The sequence below is a fragment of the Bufo bufo genome, chromosome 4 (assembly GCF_905171765.1).
Source record: "Bufo bufo chromosome 4, aBufBuf1.1, whole genome shotgun sequence".
NCBI lineage: Eukaryota > Metazoa > Chordata > Amphibia > Anura > Bufonidae > Bufo > Bufo bufo.
The window spans coordinates 575,416,300-575,439,209 of NC_053392.1; positions in this window are offsets into that span (position 1 = coordinate 575,416,300).

Sequence of the window (22,910 nt, forward strand, 5' to 3'; positions counted from 1 at the left end):
CAGAGTAGTTCCACTGTCTTCAGTGTGGCCAATCGGCAATGTCCATACCGTCTAAGACAGGGGTGCACAACCCATGGCCTGCGGGCCACATGCGGCCCCCAGAGCCAGGGTTTGTGGCCCCGGTCCTCCTGGACAGAAACACAGCTGATCGTGCGATCTGCTGTGTTTCTGCCCGCAGCGCTGTACGATGAAGCATTACAGCTCCTGTTACAGGAACAGGATGGTCCCGGATGGTGAGAGCAGGGGAGCCGAGGAGAAGGCAGAAGCAGTGTATCAGCGCTTCTGCCTTCTCCTCGTATAGGTGAGCAGTGCACTATGCAAGGTGGACCCGGCTTGGGGGCAGAGGAGCGCAGAGCTGCAGGGCTCTGGAGACCCTGATCAGCTCTGCCTGTGTACAATGCCCCCACAGTAGGCTGGTTTCCCCTGTAACTGGGGCTCCTTTGGGTGCCCAAGTTACAGTGGAAATAGTGCAAAAAAAAATTTGTGTCCCCAAAGGTCTTTCATTGACCTCTTGGGGAAAAATTATGTGGGAAAAATATATAAAAAAATAAGTTAAAATATTATAAAAAAAAAATTTGAAAACAAAAAAATATAATAAAACACAAATAAAATAAAAAATAAAATAAAATATGATGTGGCAAAAAAAAAGAAAATTATACATTTTTTTTATTTTTTTTAATACAAATAAAAGGAAACATTGCAACATAAGAGTGTTCACTGTCCCCTAACAGTCTTTTTATGATCCCTTGGGGGCCATTATGTGGCAAAAATATATTTTAAAAAATAATAATAGAAAATTAAAAATAAAAATAATAAAATACAAATAAAATAAAATAATTAAAAAGTGCTAAATAGTAGAGTGTTCATTGTACCCCAACAGTCTTTTTATGACCTCTTGGGGGACATATTATGTGGCAAAAATATATTTATATAATAAGTAATAAACCAATTATAAAAAAAATATACTATAAAATATTAATAAATATATAACAAAACGACCGACACAAAATAGATAACTAATTATACTAATTTATTTTGGTGTCAGTTTGCATATTTGGTGTCAGTTTTTAAAACAGTTTTGTACAGTTTACCCCAAATAAAACTAAAAAATAAATTATAAAACCATATGTGTCAAGTGAAAAATTGATGCGAAAAAAAGTTACAACTGTTCAAACCACTATGTGCGCTAAATCACAAAAGAAAGTGTCTGTTCAGGCCTGGTTATTAAAGTCTTAACCAATAAGCGCTTTCCCCACTAGTAAGGGAAAATGCTTACTGGTTATTGTATGGCGCCTGTAACTGGCAGGAGGTGGTAATAACCAGGGAGCGCCATCCTCTGCAGTCGCTGATTTATGAATAGGAGGCAGGAAGGAAATGTTGTCACTTTTCCTGTAAAAATAACTTTTAACAAGTTTATGCAGCATGGCCCCTGAAACAGAAGATTCATACCTGCTTCATGCCGCACTGCCTCCATCTCCCGGTCCCCGCACTGTTTACACCTGGCAGTGCATGGCCATAGTCACATACACCGCTCCAGTCAATGACTGGCTTCATGACTAACATGCTGCTTGTGGCCACATCACCGCTGAAGCCAGTCATTGGCTGGAGAGGTGCATGTGGCCATGACCATGCACTGCCAAGTAAAAACAGCGCGGGGAGCAGGTAGGTATAACTTTTCTGTTTCAGGGGCCATGCTGCAAGAACTTGTTAAAAATTAATTTTTACTGGGAAATCCCTTTAAGCCCCTATTACATTGTGGGATATTCAGGTCAATTACTGGGAACAAGTGTAGAAGTGTTCATAAGAGCGCCCATTCATGATAACTGGCCTGTATAATCATGCCGCACATGTAATCCGGGATGTGCTACTGATAATCAATATAACTAAATGAAGGAGGAATGACTGTGATAGCGATCATTCCTCCCCAGTCACTTTATATTAGTCTGTGTAATAGACTGATGCAAATGAGCGCCAATCAACATTTTTTATTTATTTGCGGCCCCTTAAAAAAGAGCGATGTCACAATGCGACCCCTTAGACCAAAAAAGGTTGTGCACCCCTGGTCTAAGGTATTTGACTCCCTTAGAGTGGTGATATGCCATTGCAAGCTACCTGCAACATTTTCCACCAGGTGTGCCTGTGGGCCTGTGCACACAGGGCATTTTACCCTCCTAGTGCAGTAACTTCCCCTGTGGTAACTAAGCTGGCATTTCCTTAGTGGTTTAAGACCCACATAGCGCATATGTAACACATTACATATATAACATGTGCAGTGACCCAGTGGATCACTGATAAAGAGGTAGTATCATGGAGTATAACTGCTATAGAGTTAATTCTATGTTAAAGCATTAATGCAATTTATTGCTAAAGTATTCCTTTCTAAAGCATTGTAAATCCCAAATGGTTGTCTATAGGTAGCAATTAGTCAAATTAAGCAGTCTTGATTAGGTTGCTGGGATATAGGCTGGTCCTGCCTCCTCTGGTTGGTTGCGGCTGGTTTAGACCAGTCTGGCTGCATCCTTGATAGTAGCAGCATCCTGTGAGTCTGAGATTGCTCAACAGGGGAAGGACGTGTGTTAGCTCCTCAAAGCTAGGCCTAGTCTAGGGATCATAGGAGTCGCTTCAGGGGAGCAAGGGGGGACAATTGCCCCCCTAGGTTATTCCTTGCCCCCCCTGCTGTCAGAAGCAGGGGAAGCAGCTGACAAGGGGCCCAGAAGCAATGTCTCACACACACACTTACTGTGTGTACATACTTTTAAATTTTCACATAGGGGCCGGCTCACCATGCCCATCCACCCTGCATCACATTCATTTAAAGGGTGCCCGCATCGCCCAGCATCTGCCCTTCCCCCTATACATGATGATGAGTTGAGCTGCCTCTTCTGCCTACCTGCATAGCGCACTGCCAGCCAGAGAACAAGCTGGCAGCACGCTATGTAAATTAATTTCTCATCAGGTAGCGCAGTTGCATCCCGCCCACCAAGTGAAGTCCTCCTCAAGGGGTGCAGCAGCACAGCATAGGGCGGAGGGAGGCACAGCAGGCATGCACAGCACTTGTTTTTTCAGGTATGTGCGCCTCTGGCCCCCCTTTGCCTTGCCTACTGCTGCACTAGTGCACAGTGGTTCTGGGGCCTCTCTGGGCATGAGGAAGGAGGAGGGCAGAGTCCAAGTGGTTCACCCTTTCCTCCTGAACTTCACAGACTGGGAAAAAAGGAGGAGGAAAGGCCAGGTACAGCAGCAGGCAAAGTCCTGAGTGTGCAGCCACAGGTTGCCATTCCAGTCCCACCAGCCTCCTATATAATAATCCTTTCTCTGCCAGCCTTCTGTACTATAGCATGCGGTACATAGCAGCCTCCCTTCTCTGAACGCTGTTCTGCCATCTACTACTGCTTATTATGGCAGGATGGTCCTGGGCTGGCACTAGTACATGGCGGAGCAGTGGAGGCAGAGAGGGGAGGCTGCCGTGTACTGGAGGCTGGCAGAGGAAAGAGTGGGTAGAGGTTGGGATGAAAATTCCAATCACCCCACTTTTCCAATGTTTTAAATAAAGATAAAAAAGTCATTGCCCTGTCTAAAAGTGTCTTCACTATTAAAAAATAAAAATCATTTCATGCACGGTGTATGCCGTGACTGAAAACAATCAAAACATGATTCAACTTTTTTTGGTTTCCGTGTCCCCCCACAAAAATGTAATATTAGTGATGAAAAATTGGACCAATAAAAACTACATAGAACCAAAGAGAACGCCTCAGTATACAAACTATAAGTCAGGGCAGGGGATTAGAAACCATATGAACCTACAGTGTTGTTAGAGAACAAACAAAAGAATGCCCCAAATATTCCAAAAATATAATTTATTTAATTGTAATATACTGTACATATCACGATTTATAAAATACTAGAAATAGCAAGAAATGAAGTACCAGCAGAAAAACGGATGCCGCTGTTACCAACCAAAAGATGGAAGACATGTCAGGTATGCCGATGGTGTATATCAAGGTGATTCCACATGAAGTAGCACTAAAAATGCTGCTACTGCTGAGTAAACAACATATGGTCATCACCCTGGTCCAGGACCACCAGACAGGGCTCAACTCAAAATACAATTAAGGAGAAATAAAGCAGACGCTAGAATCTAGCAATAGAGGGAGAGATTAGACCCTCAAAAGATAATGATACACAGAACCTTATAATAAAGGATATAGAGGAGCACAACAAATAACTACTGATAGAAATCAAAGAATACCACAAGACATGATGGGGGGTGAAAACAGCAGGCACAGGTCAGGATAGGAACCTCGACGCGCGTTTCGCCTCAGCTTCGTCGGGAGGTGAATGAAAATGTAGCCATATCCCCCTATTTATATCTCCCATGGATCCCAAACACATGTGGTCTCAATAGAAAATCACAGCAGCTGATGCCTAATATCAAACGCTTCATACCTGATGCCCACAATGGCGACGCCGCACTCGTCAGGAGGAGGGGTGAAACGCACGCTATGCGTTCCAGCCCGCCTCCCAAGGAAACGTAGTGATTTTGATGTTTTTCTATCTATACAGTTTCTTTTGTAGCCATATGACCCGATTACTTGTAAGGTGCGACGAGAGAGATGATCCATATGGAATGTGAATATGAAGGTGGACTATTACAGCGATGTTATGATGGACTTCTTTTTAAAAATTCATGTTTGGTTTTTCGGATGTATTATTGGACACTTCTATTTATTTTTGGATGCATTATATATCACTAGGTTTTGTGATGCCAGTAATAGCTGACACATTTATTGGCTCTAATATAGCACATCAACACTGCTAACATTAATGTTGACATTGTTTTTTGTGATGTCAGCACTTGTTACCATTGGTTGGGTATACATGATACACTATGATCATTTTGATTGTATTAGGTATATATATATATATTTTTTTTTATTTTATATTTATCTATTTATTGGGGCCTAGCACAAAAAAATTTGCAGCACTGTTTATGTATTTTTATAAATATTATAATTTGTACTGCACTATGTCGCTTTGAATCACATTAGTGAAATTTGTGTTGCCATGGTTTTGGATTATAGTAATGAGCGATTTTTTTGCCCAGTGATTATGTATGGTCAGTTTCCTATTATTTCTGTTTTCTAGTATGCACATTGCACTTTATACTAGATTGTCTGTGTTACCGACCTATGATTTGGGTTGGTCACAGGATTATCTCTATTTGTCCTTATTCTTTTTCATATTAGGGTTTAATCATGTAGCTTAATTATGCTGTTTATACTTTTTATTATTATTATACACTTTGTATTATGTATTCCTTATTCCTATACATCAGAGTCTCGTGATATATCTTTTATTATGTATTCTTCATTCCTATATATTAGGGTCTAAATAGGCAATGTAGTTCAATTGTGTTATGTATGGTGTACACTGTATATTCTATATTGCATATCTCTCATGTCTTTATATTTTCCCGATCATGTATCTTCCATTCTCTTTTGATTGAATACCTTAGTGCTCGTATTGTGATTGAGGGCCCATATTTCGGTCGAATCATGTAATTTATATGTTGTAATTGGGCACGATATGCAGCGATCATGGAAAGATGTATCTATCCTTTTGGAAATATTTATATTTATATCCATCTATCTTTATTTATATATGCACCCTTGTCCTTTGAACGATATCTCCCATATGCATGATTCCCTACTACTGGGGTTGATGTGTTGGACACATTCTGGATATTGTGGTATCTTGTTTACCTGATAAGCTGATGCAGCGCTCTGCTGTGATGCGCTGTGCGCCGGGTCACATGGGGACGCCGCTACACTTCCTTGGGAGGCGGGCTGGAATGCATAGCGTGCGTTTCACCCCTCCTCCTGACGAGTGCGGCGTCGCCATTGTGGGCTCGGCCCTCATCATCAGGTATGAAGCGTTTGATATTAGGCATCAGCTGCTGTGATTTTCTATTGAGACCACATGTGTTTGGGATTAGGGATGAGCGAACCCGAACTGTATAGTTCGGGTTCGTACCGAATTTTGGGGTGTCCGTGACACGGACCTGAACCCGAACATTTTCGTAAAAGTCCGGGTTCGGGTTCGGTGTTCGGCGCTTTCTTGGCGCTTTTTGAAAGGCTGCAAAGCAGCCAATCAACAAGCGTCATACTACTTGCCCCAAGAGGCCATCACAGCCTTGCCTACTATTGGCATGGCTGTGATTGGCCAGTGCAGCATGTGACCCAGCCTCTATTTAAGCTGGAGTCACGTAGCGCTGCACGTCACTCTGCTGATACAAGCGTAGGGAGAGGTTGCAGCTGCGACGTTAGGGCGAGATTAGGCAGTGACTAACTCCTCCAAAAGACTTAATTCAGTGATCGATCTACAGTTGTGGATCATTGAAGTGCTGATATTGAATTGCTCACTTTTTTTAGGGTGCCCAGAGCGTTTTTATATCACTTTTTTCTGGGGTGATCGGCGGCCATTTTGTGGCTTGTGGTGCGCCAGCACAAGCTACCACCAAGTGCATTTAACCATCAATAGTGTGGTTATTTTTTGCTATATCCTACATCAGGCTCAAGCTGTCATCAAGTGCATTTAACCATCAATAGTGTGGTTATTTTTTGGCAATATACTACATCAGGGGCAAGTTGAGCCTGTCACCCAGCGCCTAAAAAATAGGCCTGACATTTATATTCCTCCAAATCAGTACTGTTTTAGCTGGTCAAGTTATTTTTAGTGACCGTGAAAGCACAGTGTTTGTTCTGGGTTGAAAAACAATTCCCAAATTTGCAATTCTCAATATTAGTGGTTTCTGCTGTATCAGACCTACTTTAAATCTATCCCTAAAAGGGTATATTAGATTCAAGGTGCTGATAGGGTCATTCTGAAAAACTTAAAACACACGCTACAGTGCAGATAGAAGTCTGATTCTGTGATTAAACCTATACCTGTCACACAGCGCCTAAAAAATAGGCCTCACATTTATATTCAGCTAAATCTGTCATTACTGGTGTGCCTGTATTAGTGTAATACGGTACCTAAATAGATAGCCAGATAGTGTTAGGTGTCTGTAAAAAAAGGCCTGAATTTTAATTCAATACATTGGCCCGAATAATATTTTTCTTATTGTGGTGAACGGTAACAATGAGGAAAACATCTAGTAAGGGACGCGGACGTGGACATGGTCGTGGTGGTGTTAGTGGACCCTCTGGTGCTGGGAGAGGACGTGGCCGTTCTGCCACAGCCACACGTCCTAGTGAACCAACTACCTCAGGTCCCAGTAGCCGCCAGAATTTACAGGGATATTTGGTGGGGCCCAATGCCGTTCTAAGGATGGTAAGGCCTGAGCAGGTACAGGCATTAGTCAATTGGGTGGCCGACAGTGCATCCAGCACGTTCACATTATCTCCCACCCAGTCTTCTGCAGAAAGCGCATAGATGGCGCATGAAAACCAAGCCCATCAGTCTGTCACATCACCCCCATGCATATCAGGGAAACTGTCTGAGCCTCAAGTTATGCAGCAGTCTCTTATGCTGTTTGAAGACTCTGCTGCCAGGGTTTCCCAAGGGCATCCACCTAGCCCTTCCCCAGGGGTGGAGGAGATAGAATGCACTAACGCACAACCACTTATGTTTCCTGATGATGAGGACATGGGAATACCACCTCAGCACGTCTCTGATGATGACGAAACATAGGTGCCAACTGCTGCGTCTTTCTGCAGTGTGCAGACTGAACAGGAGGTCAGGGATCAAGACTGGGTGGAAGACGATGCAGGGGACGATGAGGTCCTAGACCCCACATGGAATGAAGGTCGTGCCACTGACTTTCACAGTTCAGAGGAAGAGGCAGTGGTGAGACCGAGCCAACAGCGTAGCAAAAGAGGGAGCAGTGGGCAAAATCAGAACACCCGCCGCCAAGAGACTCCGCCTGCTACTGACCGCCGCCATCTGGGACCGAGCACCCCAAAGGCAGCTTCAAGGAGTTCCCTGGCATGGCACTTCTTCAAACAATGTGCTGACGACAAGACCCGAGTGGTTTGCACGCTGTGCCATCAGAGCCTGAAGCGAGGCATTAACGTTCTGAACCTTAGCACAACCTGCATGACCAGGCACCTGCATGCAAAGCATGAACTGCAGTGGAGTAAACACCTTAAAAACAAGGAAGTCACTCAGGCTCCCCCTGCTACCTCTTCTGCTGCTGCCGCCTCGGCCTCTTCTGCTGCTGCCGCCGCCTCGGCCTCTTCCTCCGCCTCTGGAGGGACGTTGGCACTTGCCGCCCAGCAAACATGGGATGTACCACCAACACCACCACCTGCGTCACCAAGCATCTCAACCATGTCACACGGCAGCGTTCAGCTCTCCATCTCACAAACATTTGAGAGAAAGCATAAATTCCCACCTAGCCACCCTCGATCCCTGGCCCTGAATGCCAGCATTTCTAAACTACTGGCCTATGAAATGCTGTCATTTAGGCTGGTGGACACACACAGCTTCAAACAGCTCATGTCGCTTGCTGTCCCACAGTATGTTGTTCCCAGTCGGCACTACTTCTCCAAGAGAGCCGTGCCTTCCCTGCACAACCAAGTATCCGATAAAATCAAGTGTGCACTGCGCAACGCCATCTGTGGCAAGGTCCACCTAACCACAGATACGTGGACCAGTAAGCACGGCCAGGGACGCTATATCTCCCTAACTGCACACTGGGTAAATGTAGTGGCGGCTGGGCCCCAGGCGGAGAGCTGTTTGGCGCACGTCCTTCCGCCGCCAAGGATCGCAGGGCAACATTCTTTGCCTCCTGTCTCCTCCTCCTCCTACTCAGCTTCCTCCTCCTCTTCTTCCACCTGCTCATCCAGTCAGCCACACACCTTCACCACCAACTTCAGCACAGCCCGGGGTAAACGTCAGCAGGCCGTTCTGAAACTCATATGTTTGGGGGACAGGCCCCACACCGCACAGGAGTTGTGGCGGGGTATAGAACAACAGACCGACGAGTGGTTGCTGCCGGTGAGCCTCAAGCCCGGCCTGGTGGTGTGCGATAATGGGTGAAATCTCGTTGCAGCTCTGGGACTAGCCGGTTTGACGCACATCCCTTGCCTGGCGCATGTGCTGAATTTGGTGGTGCAGAAGTTCATTCGCAACTACCCCGACATGTCAGAGCTGCTGCATAAAGTGAGGGCCGTCTGTTCGCGCTTCCGGCGTTCACACCCTGCCGCTGCTCGCCTGTCCACGCTACAGCGTAACTTCGGCCTTCCCGCTCACCGCCTCATATGCGACGTGCCCACCAGGTGGAACTCCACCTTGCACATGCTGGACAGACTGTGCGAGCAGCAGGCCATAGTGGAGTTTCAGCTGCAGCACGCACGGGTCAGTCGCACTGCGGATCAGCCCCACTTCACCATCAATGACTGGGCCTCCATGCGAGACCTGTGTGCCCTGTTGCGCTGTTTCGAGTACTCCACCAACATGGCCAGTGGCGATGACGCCGTTATCAGCGTTACAATACCACTTCTATGTCTCCTTGAGAAAACACTTAGGGCGATGATGGAAGAGGAGGTGGCCCAGGAGGAGGAAGAGGGGTCATTTTTAGCACTTTCAGGCCAGTCTCTTCGAAGTGACTCAGAGGGAGGTTTTTTGCAAAAGCAGAGGCCAGGTACAAATGTGGCCAGACAGGGCCCACTACTGGAGGACGAGGAGGACGAGTATGAGGAGGAGGTGGAGGAGGATGAGGATGAAGCAGGTTCACAGCGGGCTGGCACCCAACGCAGCTCGGGCCCATCACTGGTGCGTGGCTGGGGGGGAAACGCAGGACGATGACGATACGCCTCCCACAGAGGACAGCTTGTCCTTACCTCTGGGCAGCCTGGCACACATGAGCGACTACATGCTGCAGTGCCTGTGCAACGACAGCAGAGTTGCCCACATTTTAACGTGTGCGGACTACTGGGTTGCCACCCTGCTGGATCCCCGGTACAAAGACAATGTGCCCACCTTACTTCCTACACTGGAGCGTGATAGGAAGATGCGCGAGTACAAGCGCACGTTGGTAGACGCGCTACTGAGAGCATTCCCAAATGTCACAGGGGAACCAGTGGAAGCCCAAGGCGAAGGCAGAGGAGGAGCAAGAGGTCGCCAACGCAGCTGTGTCACGGCCAGCTCCTCTGAGGGCAGGGTTAGCATGGCAGAGATGTGGAAAAGTTTTGTCACCACGCCACAGCTAACTGCACCACCACCTAATACGGAACGTGTTAGCAGGAGGCAACATTTCACTAACATGGTGTAACAGTACCTGTGCACACCCCTCCACGTACTGACTGATGGTTCGGCCCCATTCAACTTCTGGGTCTCCAAATTGTCCACGTGGCCAGAGCTAGCCTTTTATGCCTTGGAGGTGCTGGCCTGCCCGGCGGCCAGCGTTTTGTCTGAACGTGTATTCAGCACGGCAGGGGGCGTCATTACAGACAAACACAGCCGCCTGTCTACAGCCAATGTGGACAAGCTGACGTTCATAAAAATGAACCAGGCATGGATCCCACAGGACCTGTCCATCCCTTGTGCAGATTAGACATTAACTACCTCCCCTTAACAATATATTATTGTACTCCAGGGCACTTCCTCATTCAATCCTATTTTTATTTTCATTTTACCATTATATTGCGGGGCAACCCAAAGTTGAATGAACCTCTCCTCTGTCTTGGTGCCGGGGCCTAAATATGTGACAGTGGCCTGTTCCAGTGGTGGGTGACGTGAAGCCTGATTCTCTGCTATGACATGAAGCCAGATTCTCTGTTACGGGACCTCTCTCCTCTGTCTGGGTGCCGGGGCCTAAATGTGTGACAGTGGCCTGTTCCAGTGGTGGGTGACGTGAAGCCTGATTCTCTGCTATGACATGAAGACAGATTCTGTGCTGACATAAGGCCAGATTCTCTGTTACGGGACGTCTCTCCTCTGCCTGGGTGCCTGGGCCTAAATATGTGACAGTGGCCTGTTCCAATGGTGGGTGACGTGAAGCCTGATTCTCTGCTATGACATGAAGACTGATTCTGTGCTGATATGAAGCCAGATTCTCTGTTACGTGACCTCTCTCCCCTGCCTGGGTGCCTGGGCCTAAATATGTGACAGTGGCCTGTTCCAGTGGTGGGTGACGTGAAGCCTGATTCTCTGCTATGACATGAAGACTGATTCTGTGCTGACATGAAGCCAGATTCTCTGTTACGGGACCTCTCTCCTCTGTCTGGGTGCCGGGGCCTAAATGTGTGACAGTGGCCTGTTCCAGTGGTGGGTGACGTGAAGCCTGATTCTCTGCTATGACATGAAGACTGATTCTGTGCTGACATGAAGCCAGATTCTCTGTTACGGGACCTCTCTCCTCTGTCTGGGTGCCGGGGCCTAAATGTGTGACAGTGGCCTGTTCCAGTGGTGGGTGACGTGAAGCCTGATTCTCTGCTATGACATGAAGACTGATTCTGTGCTGACATGAAGCCAGATTCTCTGTTACGGGACCTCTCTCCTCTGCCTGGGTGCCTGGGCCTAAATATGTGACAGTGGCCTGTTCCAGTGGTGGGTGACGTGAAGCCTGATTCTCTGCTTTTACATGAAGACTGATTCTGTGCTGACATGAAGCCAGATTCTCTGTTACGGGACCTCTCTCCTCTGCCTGGGTGCCTGGGCCTAAATATGTGACAGTGGCCTGTTCCAGTGGTGGGTGACGTGAAGCCTGATTCTCTGCTATGACATGAAGACTGATTCTCTGCTGACATGAAGCCAGATTCTCTGCTATGGCATGAAGAGACTGATTCTCTGCTGATGTGAAGCCAGATTCTCTGCTATGGGACCTCTGTCCAATTGATATTGGTTAATTTATATATATATATATTTTTTTTTAATTCATTTCCCTATCCACATTTGTTTGCAGGGGATTTACCTACATGTTGCTGCCTTTTGCAGCCCTCTAGCTCTTTCCTGGGCTGTTTTACAGCCTTTTTAGTGCCGAAAAGTTCGGGTCCCCATTGACTTCAATGGGGTTCGGGTTCGGGACAAAGTTCGGGTCGGGTTCGGATCCCGAACCCGAACATTTCCGGGAAGTTCGGCCGAACTTCTCGAACCCGAACATCCAGGTGTTCGCTCAACTCTATTTGGGATCCATGGGAGATATAAATAGGGGGATATGGCTACATTTTCATTCATCTCCCGACAAAGCTGAGGCGAAACGCGCGTCGAGGTTCCTATCCTGACCTGTGCCTGCTGTTTTCACCCCCCATCATGTCTTGTGGTATTCTTTGATTTCTATCAGTAGTTATTTGTTGTGCTCCTCTATATCTTTTATTATAAGGTTCTGTGTATCATTATCTTTTGAGGGTCTAATCTCTCCCTCTATTGCTAGATTCTAGCTTCTGCTTTATTTCTCCTTAATTGTATTTTGAGTTGAGCCCTGTCTGGTGGTCCTGGACCAGGGTGATGACCATATGTTGTTTACTCAATAAAAACTACAGTTCATCGACCAGAAAAAAAAGTTTCAGCTCTTTAGGCAGAGTGTTTCTCTCTTTCTCAGGTGTGAAGCAATACCGAGGGGGAAAGGAAAACTCTTGAAAGTTTGACTTTTAAGTATTAGGTTAGTACAATAAAAAGGTATCCCTGCATTTATATATATATACTTATTTCATTTTTTTTAGTAGTATGATTAAGTGGTGAAAATGATTAGATTTTTGACTGTGGTATCTTATGTGCCCCCCTATATATTGTTCCTAGAGTCCCCACTGCTAGGGAACCATCATCTCTGAGACTGAAATACGCCAGAAGGGCAGCTGAACTGAAAGACTATCAGTGAGAGAGACAGAGCAGACATTTTGATGGTTGAGAACCACTTAAAAGCTGTGCTGAATAAAGTCAGTAAGGTAATTGCCTATTTATGGCAACAGTCTTTACTGCTTGTGGGAAAGAGCTAATTGCCTCTGGCACCCGCCACATTTAGTGGCCACTGTAGAAAGTTTTAATGAAAATGGAAATAAATATCTGTAGTTATTTGTGAAGATTACAAAGTGTATCTAGAAAGAGACTCAGGGAGGTTTACTACCATCATTGCTGCTGCCTTTACACAGCTATTGGGAAAAGCCTACTCTGTAATATACCTCAGAACTTTGCCTACTTCTTATATTTGTACTACAACCTCCATCTCCAGTCCAGAGACTTTATTCCAAACAGATGGGCCTGGTCATAGCCTCCATTATCCGCCGGCACTCCCGCCTTGCACCCATCTACTTACCATCAAGGGCACCCCAGTCACCTTCAGGCAGGAGAAACAAAAAAAATCAGGGTGTGTCCCAAGGGAAGAAAAAGTGTATCTTCCACAGACACTGCATGTAAGGACCAAGAAAAACTAGGGAGAGGGATTACCCACCATGAGGACAATAGTCCCTCAGTGCCACTGTCACCACTACTGTCCTCTCCAACAAGCTTCATGCCTCCTGCTGCAGGCCAGCATGCTGCACTTCAGCATGAGTGACCACTTATAGGGCTATTGGAGCACTGGGATAAAAGTAAAGGTAGGTTTAAGCAGCTATCAAAGGACCTAGTGCCGTTAGCAGTTTTGCAGGGTAAAAACTGATGGAAAGACCACCTTTAAATTTAGATATTCAGGCTGGTCTCATTCCAGGAGTGGGTACTCTCATTCTTGTAGGACAAATTAGGAAGCCTAATCATCTTGCCACTTCTTCATGATGCTCCTCAGACAAGAGATAGGAGTAGGTTGTGCTGGGCCTTCGCTTCTTATGGCTTCTCATAACAACTGTCTGTTCTGACTATGATAGGTATGCAGGGGCGGATTAAGTGCATGATGGGCTCGGGGCTGTCTACCCAACTCGGGCCCTCCATTTTAGTTTAGTTTTTTTCTATATGAAGAGGCTGCCGTGCTTCATGAGCGCCACAGTCTCTTCCTAGGCCATATGACATCACATTCATCGTTCACATGGTCTAGGTGCAGCTCAGTTCCATCTGAGTCATTGGGTCTGAGCTGTAATAGCAAGCGCAGTGCTATCAAATGGACAGCGCTGTGCTTGGTAAGGAGCAAAGAGGCTGCAGCGCACTGGAACGTCGCGGTCTCCTCAAACAGCAGATTAGCGGGGGTGCCAGGAGTCGGACCCCTACCATCTCATAACTCTCTGAGTACAGATGTCATAGATGTTACCTGTAGTCCTATGTAACACCCCACATGACACAGTGAATTATTGTGTTATGTGGGGTGCTACATAGGACTGCAGGGAACATCTACTACATTATCTGCACACAGAAAGTTATCACTGTTATCTGGGCTGTTACATAGGACTGTAGGTGACATCTACAAATTAAAATTATAGTTGCCAAATTTAAAATACATGTGATTATGATAAAAAAAGACTTGGAGGAGAAGATGAGAAGCAGGTCACAGTAGTGAGCCCGCTCTAGATATAGGAGAATACAGCACCACATACCTCTTACATCCAGTGACATCTCCTGTCATGTAGACCTTCTCTTTCCTCTTCTCCTCCGTTTGACCCAGACCACCATGACAAATTCTTTCAGCCGCATCTCGTTTCTACAGAGTTTGTTACACAGACATGTTAGATTTCTCATAATTGGGGTTATTTATCAAACTGGTGTAAAGTTGAATTGGCTTAGTTGCCCATAGCAACCAATCAGATTCCACCTTTCATTTTCCAAAGGAACTGTCAAAAATGAAAGGTGGAATTTGATTGGTTGCTATTGGCAACTAAGCCAGTTCTACTTTACACCAGTTTGATAAATTATCCCATAAGGTCCCTATAGTGTCTACAGCAGTTATAATGTCCCCTAGAGTGCCCCCAGTAATAATAACACCCTATATTGTGCTCCAGGTAATAATGGCTGTATAGTGTTGCCAAAAATAATGTCCCCTAATATGCCCCTGTAATAGAAATGCCCCTACAGTTCCTTCTCAATAGCAACGCCCCCACACTGCCCTCATATAGTAATTTCCCCCACACTGCCCTCATATAGTAATTTCCCCCACACTGCCCCATATAGTAATTTCCTCCACACTGCCCCATGTAGTAATTACCCCCACACTGCCCCCATGAGTAATTTGCCCCCACACTGCACCCGATAAAGTAATGTGCCCCCACACGTCCCCCATAAAGTAGTTTGCCCCCATAAGTAATTTGCCCCCACACTGCCCCAATGAAGAAATTTGCCCTTCACTGCCCCATGAAGTAATTTGCCCCCCACACTGCCCCCATGAAGTGATTTGCCCCATGTAATAAAATGCCCCCACACTGCCCCCATTTAATCATTTGCATCATTTGTCCTCCTCTGCGCCCCAAAGTTGGCACACACAATAAAAAAGCAAAAAAAAACAACTAAAAGTTACTACTTAGGCTACTTTCACACTGGCGTTACTGGATCCGCCTGTGAGATCCGTTTCAGGGATCTCACAAGCGGCCCAAAACGGATCAGTTAAGCCCCAATGCATTCTGAATGGATAAGGATCCGCTCAGAATGCATCAGTTTGGCTGCGTTTGGTCTCCGTTGCGTTTTTTCGATGGTCACTGACTTTGCAGAGTCAAACGGATTCGTCTAGACTTACAATGTAAGTCAATGGTGACGGATCCGTTTTTCACTGACACAATATGGTGCAATTGAAAACTGATCCGTCCCCCATTGACTTTCAATGTAAGTCAAGACATAGAAAAGCGTTTGCTTTTATCGTGCGGATCCGTCTGTGCAGTTACAAGATGGATCCGCACAAAATGCGAGTGTGAAAGTAGCCTTACCTGTGTCTGGGACGGTGAGGCAGGCCACAGGCGCACATAATTCACTGTCCTGCGTCCCGGCACAGGCGCGTGATGATGTCATCACGCACGCCTGTGCCTGTATTATACTACCGCATAGGCCTCAGGCCTACTAGGCCTGAAGCCTATGGAGGTGATCGGCGGCGGGGCAGGGAACTGTGCGCTCACGTTCCCCCGCCGCAGTATGTGGGCGTTCGGGTCGGCGCGGGCCCCCCAGCGATGCCGGGCTCGGGGCTGCCGACCCAAACGCCCCTATTATAATCCGCCATTGTAGGTATGCCTTTGCCGCAATGTGGAACATGACGAGAAACTAAAACACATTTTTTGTTAAGTTCGTTATCAAAGTAGCCCTATTCCAGAAGAAATTAAAGTGTCTCTCTAGTTTCTGTAGGTCGATGTCCAATTTTTTTGTAAAACTTTGAAACAGGACTTGAGTTATCAACCAAACCAGAGACACTAATCTGTAGACAGGGCTGAATATCTATTCTTATCGATAGCCAAGTTCCTACTTTCTTCACTCAAACTGCCCACTCTACAGGGAGTGCAGAATTATTAGGCAAGTTGTATTTTTGAGGATTAATTTTATTATTGAACAACAACCATGTTCTCAATGAACCCAAAAAACTCATTAATATCAAAGCTGAATATTTTTGGAAGTAGTTTTTAGTTTGTTTTTAGTTTTAGCTATTTTAGGGGGATATCTGTGTGTGCAGGTGACTATTACTGTGCATAATTATTAGGCAACTTAACAAAAAACAAATATATACCCATTTCAATTATTTATTTTTACCAGTGAAACCAATATAACATCTCAACATTCACAAATATACATTTCTGACATTCAAAAACAAAACAAAAACAAATCAGTGACCAATATAGCCACCTTTCTTTGCAAGGACACTCAAAAGCCTGCCATCCATGGATTCTGTCAGTGTTTTGATCTGTTCACCATCAACATTGCGTGCAGCAGCAACCACAGCCTCCCAGACACTGTTCAGAGAGGTGTACTGTTTTCCCTCCTTGTAAATCTCACATTTGATGATGGACCACAGGTTCTCAATGGGGTTCAGATCAGGTGAACAAGGAGGCCATGTCATTAGATTTTCTTCTTTTATACCCTTTCTTGCCAGCCACGCTGTGGAGTACTTGGACGCGTGTGATGGAGCATTGTCCTGCATGAAAATCATGTTTTTCTTGAAGGATGCAGACTTCTTCCTGTACCACTGCTTGAAGAAGGTGTCTTCCAGAAACTGGCAGTAGGACTGGGAGTTTAGCTTGACTCCATCCTCAACCCGAAAAGGCCCCACAAGCTCATCTTTGATGATACCAGCCCAAACCAGTACTCCACCTCCACCTTGCTGGCGTCTGAGTCGGACTGGAGCTCTCTGCCCTTTACCAATCCAGCCACGGGCCCATCCATCTGGCCCATCAAGACTCACTCTCATTTCATCAGTCCATAAAACCTTAGAAAAATCAGTCTTGAGATATTTCTTGGCCCAGTCTTGACGTTTCAGCTTGTGTGTCTTGTTCAGTGGTGGTCGTCTTTCAGCCTTTCTTACCTTGGCCATGTCTCTGAGTATTGCACACCTTGTGCTTTTGGGCACTCCAGTGATGTTGCAGCTCTGAAATATGGCCAAACTGGTGGCAAGTGGCATCTTGGCAGCTGCACGCTTGACTTTTCTCAGTTCATGGGCAGTTATTTTGCGCCTTGGTTTTTCCACACGCTTCTTGCGACCCTGTTGACTATTTTGAATGAAACGCTTGATTGTTCGATGATCACGCTTCAGAAGCTTTGCAATTTTAAGAGTGCTGCATCCCTCTGCAAGATATCTCACTATTTTTGACTTTTCTGAGCCTGTCAAGTCCTTCTTTTGACCCATTTTGCCAAAGGAAAGGAAGTTGCCTAATAATTATGCACACCTAATATAGGGTGTTGATGTCATTAGACCACACCCCTTCTCATTACAGAGATGCACATCACCTAATATGCTTAATTGGTAGTAGGCTTTCGAGCCTATACAGCTTGGAGTAAGACAACATGCATAAAGAGGATGATGTGGTCAAAATACTCATTTGCCTAATAATTCTGCACGCAGTGTAGATAGGATCCATCACAAGCCCTTTCCAAAAGGAGATGGCTCCAACCTTCCAAGACAGAAGGTCCTGTAAGAAATAGGCCTCATGCACACGACCGTTGTTGTGTTCCGTTCCGCAAAATGGGGTTCCGTTGTTCCGTGATCCGTTTCCGTTTTTGTTTCCGTGTGTCTTCCTTTATTTTTGGAGGACCACCAGACATAAAGGAAAGTAAAAAAAAGTCTAAGTCAAGTTTGCCATGCAAATGTTTGGAAAAAAACGGACGCGGATGAGAAATCTTGTATGCCTCCGTGTTTTTTTACGGTCCCATTGACTTGAATGGGTCCGTGAACCATTTTCCGTGAAAAAAATAGGACAGGTTATATTTTTTTTGTCGGACTGGAACCATGAATCACGGACGCGGATGACAAACGGTGCATTAGCCGAGTTTTCAACGGACCCATTGAAATTCAATGGGTCCGCAGAAAATCACGAAAAACAGAACAACGGACACGGAGTAAAACAACGGTCGTGTGCATGAGGCCTTAGGACAATTGGTCTCTTTTAATGAAGCTTAGATAGAACCTGTCTTTGCTCCTTCCTTTACCTAGGCTTCTGCCCTCTTCTCTGCCAGAGCTAAAAATCTAGGTTTCACCTAAAAGTGAGAGCCAGGTTTGGAGGGGGTATAATGGCCATACACAGACCATATGATTATATATGGCACCCAGTGGAGCTTGTACGGCACCACAGTGCCCTGTCATATGCATTTGGTGTATCCGGCTCTGCTTTGTAAATGAGGCTTTATGTTTGCCTTGGGAAAGGTGGTCTTTAAAAACAGAGAACCACCATATACTCACAGCAAACTATTGTCTTTTAAAATTTTTACTATCCCCAGCTTACCTAATGACACCAGCATCTTCCCAGTGTAGCAACGTGGGAGCAATCCTAGTCACACAACAATGTGTGCACGAAAAAGTTAATTAGTGCCTGGGGCAGTCATGACGTTAGCGTTATAGTAAACTGTTACATTTTAGTTTAGAAGAAAGCAAAATACTGTAAATGGACAGGAAGAAGCAGATTATAATATTTTTAGCTTGACATAAATAATTGGTTATAAACAGACTAAGCAGATGATAGATTTCTAAACAATGTCAAACTGATGGCAGGAATTATACAGAGATCATTGTCTAGACAGGCACAAAAATCAAGGCACAAAAATCACTCTGAGCAAAGTTACACCTTGTGTTCATCGTCTTTGTTCTATGGGGGGAGGTTCAAAATTGTTAGCTACAGAGTAAGGCCTCATGCACACGACCGTTGTGTGCACCCGTGGCCGTTGTTCCGTTTTCTGTGATTTTCTGCGGACCCATTGACTTTCAATGGGTCCGTTGAAAACTCGGAAAATGCACCGTTTGTCATCCGCCTCCGTGATCCGTGTATCCTGTCCGTCAAAAAAATATGACCTGTCCTATTTTTTTGACGGACAACGGTTCACGGACCCATTCAAGTCAATGGGTCCGTGAAAAAACACGGATGCACACAAGATTGGCATCCGTGTCCGTGATCCGTGTCCGTAGGCTACTTTCATACAGACGGATCCGAAGATCCGTCTGCATAAAAGCTTTTTCAGAGCCGAGTTTTCACTTTGTGAAAACTCAAATCCGACAGTATATTCTAACACAGAGGTGTTCCCATAGTGATGGGGACGCTTCTAGTTAGAATATACTACGAACTGTGTACATGACTGCCCCCTGCTGCCTGGCAGCACCCGATCTCTTACAGGGGGCTGTGATCCGCACAATTAACCCCTCAGGTGCCGCACTTGAAGGGGTTAATTGTGCGTATCATAGCCCCCTGTAAGAGATCAGGGGCTGCCAGGCAGCAGGGGGCAGACCCCCCTCCCTCCCCAGTTTTAATTTCATTGGTGGCCAGTGCGGCCCCCCCGGCCCCCCCTCCCTCTATTGTATTAATATCATTGGTGGCCAGTGTGCGCCCCTCCCTCCCTCTATTGTATTATCATTGGTGGCCAGTGTGCGGCCCCCTCTCCCTCCTTCTATTGCACGGGTGTCAAACACAAGGACCTCGTCATGTGGCCCGCACAGCCAGGGCCGGCCTTTGGGGTGTGCGGGCTGTGCGGCCGCACAGGGCGCCATAGCAAAAGGGGTGCCGGGCGGCCGACAGCTCGCAGTGTAATATGCGGCAGGCGAGCGAGCTGGCAGTAGCGGCTGGGCACAGGGAGATGAGCGCTTCCATTGTGGAAGCGCTCATCTCCAGTCATCTGTATCGCCGTCCTCAGGACAGCGATACAGATGCCTGCCTGTGCTGCGGTAGGGGAGGGAGAGGCGTGTCCCTTTCCCTTCCTCTGATCGGCTGCCGGCCTAGTGCCTGCAGCCTATCAGAGGCCGGCGCAGGCGGCGCAATGACGTCATCGCGCTGCCTGAGCCATACAGCGTGGGACACAGGCCAGAAGAGGCCTGCATCGCATCACTGACATGGAGGTAAGTATGTGTTTTTTTTAATTATTTTTATTATCTACAATACTTTTAATGGCGGGGGCTGTTATTACTGGCAAAGGGGGGGCTGTTTGTTATTACTGGCAAAGGGGGGGGCTGTTATTACTGGCAGGGGCTGTCATTACTGGCAAAGGAGGGGCTGTTTGTTATTACTGGCAAAGGGGGGGCTGTTATTACTGGCGGGGGCTGTTATTACTGTCAAAGGAGGGGCTGTTATTACTGGCAAAGAGGCGGCTGTTATTACTGGCGGGGGCTGTTATTACTGGCACAGAGGGGCTGTTATTATGGACACAGAGGGGCTCTTATTACTGGGGACTGTTATTACTGGCACAGAGGGCCTGTTATTACTGGGGGCTGTTATTACTGGGGGCTGTTATTACTGGCACAGAGGGGCTGTTATTACTGGGGGCTGTTATTACTGGCACAGAGGGCCTGTTATTACTGGGGGCTGTTATTACTGACACAGAGGGGCTCTTATTACTGGGGGCTGTTATTACTGGCACAGAGGGGCTCTTATTACTGGGGGCTGTTATTACTGGCACAGAGGGACTCTTATTACTGGGGGCTGTTATTACTGGGGGCTGTTATTACTGGGGGCTGCTATTACTGGCACAGGGGGGCTGCTATTACTGGCATAGGGGGCTATTATTACTGGCACGGGGGGGGGTTGGTTGTTAATACTGGCACATGATTGGGGGCACTATAGGGGCATCTACTGAGGCCACAAAGAAGGGGTATTTTATATGGGCTCTCTGTACAGTACAATTTTATACTGGGACACATGGTGGGTACTATGGGGAAGGGGGGAGAGGAGTACTATGGGGTCATCTACGGGGGACACTAAGAAGGGGTATTTTATACTTGCAAATTATGGGGGACACTGAGGGCATCTACTGGAGCATTTTATACTGGTACATTATGGGGGGCACTAGGAGGAAGGAGGGTGTGGAGCACTATGGGGTCATTTACTAGGGGCACTATATAGGGGTATTTTATACTGGCACATTATGGGGGCACTATGAGGACATTAGCTCAAATGGGGGCATTACAAGGGGGTATTTTTTGCACATTATAAGGATAATTATTACTACTGGGGGGGGCATTATGGTGGGCTTTATTACTCCCCCATGGTATGACCCCCTAGTAGCAGCACCAGCCTCTCCCTGCTCTGCTATCCCTCTGCCCCTTCTCCAAATACTTATTATGAAATCTTTCTCATTAGGATAAAACACCTCATCAGCTCCACCGAGCCCCCGGCCAAAGTGTGGAAGTGGCGTCCGAGATCCCCAAGGGCCAAGCCAAGTAATTGTAAGTTTTCATGTGAAATATGTTTGTTATACACATATAGCCTACACTGTGCCACACAATATTTTTTTTTATTATTATTACAAAAAACAGTAATAATTGAATGCAGTGACAATAATTTATGATAATAAAGAGTGGACACATAGTCCTACAGATACAACCGGCCCTTTGAGGGTGACCAAACTGCTGATGCGGCCCCCGATGAATTTGAGTTTGACACCCCTGCTCTATTGTATTATCATTGGTGGCCAGTGTGCGCCCCCCCCCGCCCCCCCCCTATTGTATTAATATCATTGGTGGCCAGTGTGCGGCCTCCCTTCTCCCCCCCCCGATCATTGGTGGCAGCGGAGAGTTCCGATCTGAGTCCCAGTTTAATCGCTGGGGCTCCGATCGGTAACCATGGCAACCAGGACGCTACTGCAGTCCTGGTTGCTATGGTTACTTAGCAATATTAGAAGCATTATACTTTCCTGCTGCGCTGTCTGTGACCGGCCGGGAGCTCCTCCTACTGGTAAGTGACAGATCATTAAGCAAGGCGCCGCACAGACCTGCCACTTACCAGTAGGAGGAGCTCCCGGCCGATCACAGATAGCGCAGCAGGTAAGTATGAAGCTTCTAATATTGCTAAGTAACCATAGCAACCAGGACTGCAGTAGCATCCTGGTTGCCATGGTTACCGATCGGAGCCCCAGCGATTAAACTGGGACTCCGATCGGAACTCTCCGCTGCCACCAATGATCGGGGAGGGGGGGCCGGGGGGGCCGCACACTGGCCACCAATGATAATACAATAGAGGGCCTCATGCACACGACCGTTGTGTGCATCCGTGGTCGTTGTGCCGTTTTCCGTTTTTTTTGACTTTCAATGGGTCCGTGGAAAAATCGGAAAATGCGCCGTTTTGCAGCCGCATCCATGATCTGTCACTTACCAGTAGGAGGAGCTCCCGGCCGGTCACAGACAGCGCAGCAGGTAAGTATGATGCTTCCAATATTGTAATATTGCTAAGTAACCATGGCAATCAGGCCTGCAGTAGCGTCCTGGTTGCCATGGTTACCGATCGGAGCCCCAGCGATTAAACTGGGACTCCGATCGGAACTCTCCGCTGCCACCAATGATCGGGCAGGGACGGGGGGGGGGAGAGGGGAGGCCGCACACTGGCCACCAATGATATTACAATAGAGGGGGGCGCACACTGGCCACCAATGATATTACAATAAAGGGAGGG